We start from the raw sequence: 6,159 nt of genomic DNA on the forward strand, positions 1-6,159 counted from the left end.
CTGAATATCCAATAAAAAGTCCAACATCTGATTTTGAATCAAATGCAGATAAATAATTTTTAACATTATTATGCACGAAACATCTGCAACCAAACACAAGAAAATATGATACATTAGGCTTACTCCCTTTCCATATCTCATATGGAGTCTGAATTATGCCTCTTGTTGATCATGGTTCTGTTTTGTGTGTAACATGCTGTGTTGATTGCTTCTGCCCAGAAGCAGCTGAGAGATGTCTGCATCTGCTAGCATTGTTCTAGCAGCTTCTTTAAAAGTTATGTTTCTCCTCTCAGTTACTCCCAAATATAACTCAATAATTTTTTTAATAAATTCAGTGCCCCGATCACTTCTGATTTTAATGACAGAAACTGATTTTTTATTTTGAAACATTTTCAGAAGCTTGATCGGGTGGCCACTGGTTTGATCTTTTCCAGTAAGAAAGATTACCCAAGTAAATCTAGAAAAGTCATCAACAACAACAAGAGTATATTTCATTCCCCTAAGCTCATGATAGGGATTGGACCAAATAAGTCTATATGCAATAATTCAAACATCTTAATGTTGATTTAAAACCTTTATTCTTAAATATAGATCTTACTTGTTTGCCAAGTTGTCATGCAGAACATACATGATTCTTAACGAAACTAATATCAGGTAAACCATCAGCTATGTTCTGCTTCTTGAGATTATTTATTGAATTGAAGTTAAGATGATTCAATATCTTGTGCCATAGCTAATGTTTATCACTTAGGGAGGCAACTAAACATGTAGGAACATTAACATGATCTTTGTTCCATGATACTTTGTAAGTGTTGCCTTCTCTTATACCGGTTAAGACTATAGACTCATTAGCATATTTAACTGTGCATGTGTGCTTCTGAAAAGCTACTGAGTAACCATTATCGCACAAATGACTAATACTGATTAAATTGTAACAAAGATTTCAACCAAGATTACATCATTTATAATTATATTACCATGGATAATCTTACCCTTACCCACGGTTTTACCTTTTGAGTTGTCCCCAAAAGTTATATTTGGTCCAATACAACTCATTATTTCTGAAAAGAGACTCCTTTGTCCAGTCATATGTCTGGAACATCCACTGTACAGAAACATGTAGAGTTGCTTATCTTGGTTTTCCTCTCTTGTTCCTGCAAGCACAAATTTTAGTAACTGGTACCCAATCTATTTGGGTCCAAGCCTTATCAGTCCTTTTGGAACCCACATTTGTACAATTCTAGGTGATCTTGTACTTCGGGTATCCCAGAGGTGCGTGCAACAGAAGGTCTATTATTTCTAACAGAATGCATTTTAGGATGTTGTTCTTCCCTTCTATTTTTATCGACGGGTCTATATCTCTTCTGAACTGGTCTACAATTATAGTACTGGTAGTTTCTAACCTTCATAGAGGGTTGTCCTCCTGAGTTAAATCCTCTACTGGATCCAGCACTCTGATGGACTCTTTCTTTTCAAATATTTCTTCATCAAAACTCGTAGTTTTTCCACTCATAATATTTAACAGAAAATATCCATTTACAGAATTTTGATAAAATTTAAATAGAAACTTGACTTTGTCCATCTCTATAAGATAGACCCAAAGACCTCATGCTCTTTCTAGGGAAGTTGGTTGATGTAGGTATAAACTGATACCAGACCTCTAAATTCATATTATGCCTTGACTTACTTTGGATAGGAATTTGGTTTCATCTATACCTTGGATACTTTCCTGGTATATCAACCTGAATTTTTGCTGGGTTGATACTTATTCTTGTTTTCAATTTCTCTTAATTCCTTTGATATACCTAAAATAGAGATATTATAAACTCGTTAGTACCAAACTTAGATTTACCTTTGTAGGTTTGAGGTTTAAAGTTGATCTCTGCCTCTTCAATCCTCGAGGTGAAGGGTTAACTTAAAAGCTCGAGATAAGGATCCGAGCTTCAATTTTTGCTTGGACCGACTATGATCCCGATTTATCACTTGTGCTAGGGGTACTTGAATCCCCTGCTCAAGGTATAGAGCCATGTACTCGAAAAATCTCCTTTTGAGAAACCAATGTTTTCTCAATAGGTTGAAAGATCGGATTTTGTAATACAGACCATAGCTAAGCATAAGTGTAACGATCATGGGTCATTAGGCTAAATCAACATGGGCCTCGGCCTATACCCATGCACCATTACTGATCATGGGTCGTTAGAATGGTCCAGCATGAGCCCAAGCCCATGCCCATGCACTGGCACTAATATAATATCACACCCCTGGAATGTGATTTCTTTCGCCTCCCCCAATTCTTAAACCCAGGACCTCCAGGCTTAAGTACCTAGATTCTTAAATTGTTGGTCTCAGTTATATTTTTTGTAACGATCATGGGTCATTAGAGTGAACCAACATGAGCCTCAGCCCATACCCATGCACCACTACTGGTCATGGGTCGTTAGGATGGTCCAGCATGAGCATATGCCCGTCACTCATAGAATATCTCATCCTTGGAAAGTGGTTTCTTTCAGTCTGTCCCAACACTTGAACCCAGGACCTCCAGGCTTAAGTACCTCGATTTTTAAAGTGTTAGTACCAGTAGTGGTGCATGGGTATGGGCCAAGGCTCATGTTGGTTCAGCCTAATGGCCCATGATAATTACAATAAGTTTGTAAGAATAATGTGATTCGATCAAAGACATTATTTTTATCAACTTGTTGTAGACTACCCGCAACCTCTGCATTTAGAGCAAGCTTGTTGAACTCAGTTTGAAGCATTTCAAGTTGTTTCCCCAAATACACTCCATTTTCATGATGAAATAGACAATAGTGTTGTCCATCCATTGTTAAGAAATTTGCAAGAACATTTTAATGAGATTTAATAATAACAATATAAAAATATAATTTTGATATAAAACATGCTATCATATTAACCTTTCCTTCACGAGTTTAGATTCAATTATATCTTTCAAGAAATCTTTGATCTGAGTATTATCAATTTTTAAGATAAATTTCTTTGTAAGTAAAAATAATGGTCATTTTTCAAAAGTTATTTTCACTGCATTAATTCTTTTTGTTGATTTGTTATCATATAGCTTCTGCATCTAAGAATATTCCATTGTGATATCTATATGACTATTTTACATCTGGTATGAGCTTTGTAAGAACTGCTGCGAACCTATGATAACTGAAATATGTACATAATATCGGATCATCTTTATCTTGAGTAATTGCCATCTTTGGAATATTTTTGCAAATTTCCTTTCGTTGAATAAGTTCATTTTTGTGTTTCTCTGTCCATATAAATATTGCATTTTTCAGTAATAGAAAACACTTTCGTATGTTTTGCTAGGTTCTTAATGAATATTCAAGCAAAGTTAACAACTCTTAGAAAATTTTGAAGTATTATTCTCTTTTAGCTCATCTGGAAAATTATGCACGTTTTCCACTATGTGTTTGTACAGAATTATTCTTGACTTGTCTATTTCTACTCCAAGGAATACAATATTCCTTGTAGTAATGAAAGTTTTCTTTTTCAAGTAGGACTAGTTTTTTTTACAAATTTTAGAGAAATTCACTAAATTTTTAGTATGTTCGTTCATATGTTTACATGCTATTAAAACATCATACATATAAACCAACATGAAATTAAAAAAATCTTTAAATAGATTATCCATTTTTCTTTGAAATATCTGAGATGCATTAACCAAATCCATAGGTAATAATTCTCAAATATAATGACCTTGCGATGTGGAGAAAGATGTGAATTTTTTGCTTTCTTCATTTATCCTATTGTCATAAAATCCAAACTTACAATCAAATATAGTGAAAATTTTTGCATTTCGTATTCAATTGATTAAATTATCTCTATTAAGTATTAAATACTCATAAAACTCCAAAATTTATTAATCTCTTGATAATTAATAACTAATGTAGGTATGTCCTTTTTTATTTCACCATGATTTCTTACTAAAAATCATAGACAACTGTATTTTGATATTTTTGCTTTGATTAAATCAAGGTTTAAATGTTTTTTTGATAATAATCTGCATATATTTTTGATCATTTATGTTTATCGGGATATGCTTACAGCTGATGAACTCATATTCTTTGTCTTCCTTTATTTTAATGCTAGCTTGGAGTTGGTTCTTGTCCCACCATGCCAAGAGAACTTCATTGTATTTTTCTTTGATTATTTTCTTGATAATTTCTAACGATACTTTTGATTTAAACTCTACATCCCTATGCTATAAAGCTATCTTGATAAATGTTAGATATTTTGATCTGCTCATTTTTGGGTTTAGAAATTTTCCTTCATTACTACTGTTGGAACATTTTATGTTCGCAATCTTGCTTGATTTTGATACTTAACAAAACTTGTTATTTTGTTACTAATGAACTTACCTAAGTGTACAGTTAGCTGAACGTAACTGAAGCTATCGAAGAATGCAAACTGAAAGTATCAACTGATTAATCGAACTGAACTAGCTCAACTGATGAATCGTAAACCGGTTCAACTGATTGTCCAGCTGATAGATGGTTTAGCAAAAGATCTCCAGAAGGCCGGCCAGCTGATAAAGAGTTCAACCGATGAAGAGCCTCAGCTGGCGACCTCAACTGAAATAGTGAAATCAGTTCAACTGACGAGTCAACTGATTTCACCAGCCCAACTGAAGATCAGTTCAGATGACATGTTCAGAATATCAGTTAGAACTAATTAGTTGCAGAACACGATAAGTTTATTCAATGGAATCCAGCTGGGCACTGAGGAAAAGCTTTTTTCCAGTCAAAAGACAATAATAGCGACAGTTTATGATAATTAACGACTGTTTATATTTTAGCGACGTGTTTTAACTAAGCCGTCGCTCATTAGCGATGGTTTAAGATATATCGACGCTAAAATTAGCGACGATTTTGGACTAAGTCGTCGCTCATTAGCGATGATTTTTGACTAAGCCGTCGCTAATTAGCGACGATTTAGACATAATCTGGCGCTAATTTTTTAAGTAAAATAAAAAAATTAATTTTATAATTTAATAAATCTACCAAAAAAACTTACAATCTGACCAAGCTAATAATATTCATGATCTTAACTAACACTTAGAAATTTACCAAGAATTGAAGCGAAAAAAATAAACTTAAATCGAAACTAAAATCGTCTAAGAAAGAAAAATTTATCATAGATGTGGCAGTGTGGAGGAAAATGGACTGAAAATGCGAGTATTTATAGACAATTTGCGACGGTTTTTGGTAATAAACAGTCGTCGCTAATAGCGACGATTTTTTTCAACTGTAGCGACGACTTTTTTCAACTGTCGCTAATAACGACGGTTTAATTATTAGTGACGATGTTTGGACCGTCGCAAATTGTGTATAAATACTCGCGTTTTTTGTCCATTTTCCTCCACACTGCCACATCTACGATAAATTTTTCTCTCTTAGACGATTTTAATTTCGATTTAAGGTAAGTTTTTTTGCTTCAATTCTTGATAATTTCTAATCGACAAAGCTAATCGACAATGGTTTTTATAAAACCGTTATCGTTTGTAAAAAAACACGCTAATCCACAACAGTTTTACAAAAACCGTTGTCATTGACACAAAAAACAAGCTCATAGACAATAATTTTCAAAACGTTGTCTGTGGCCTAAATAGTAAGCTAAAAAGACAACGGTTTTTTTAAAAATCGTTGTCTTTGCGCGTTTTTTTAAGCAAAGACAACGGTAACGCGCAAAGACAACGGTTTTCACTAAAACCATTGTTAAAAAGTAAAAGACAAAAAAATCGTTGTCTTTAAGGTATTGTGTATTCAATATTTTCTTGTAGTGAATATCGATGAACGGATTCAAAATGCAACGGATACAATAATTGAGTCTCATTGTACGATCAAGCTTCGCGGCTATAAATAGAAGATGAAGATCAGTGAAGACGAGGAACAAGATGTGTGTGAAATTCTAAAGAGAAATAGGGCATGCCAACTTCTTAGTCTAGAAGCAAAAATTATGAGTGTGTGAGAACTCTTTCCCGTTGTATTCATTGTTCAGCTCTCACACACACACGCACACACAATCACTCACATATATCAGATAGTAGAGCTTAAAAGATCGGTTGAGTGAGTCTTGCACAAAGACATAAAACTTGTGTATGTATTCTTTAACATACAGACGTTAAACAAGTGTTGA

Source organism: Primulina tabacum, chromosome 14 (genome assembly GCF_025594145.1).
Source record: "Primulina tabacum isolate GXHZ01 chromosome 14, ASM2559414v2, whole genome shotgun sequence".
Taxonomy (NCBI): domain Eukaryota; kingdom Viridiplantae; phylum Streptophyta; class Magnoliopsida; order Lamiales; family Gesneriaceae; genus Primulina; species Primulina tabacum.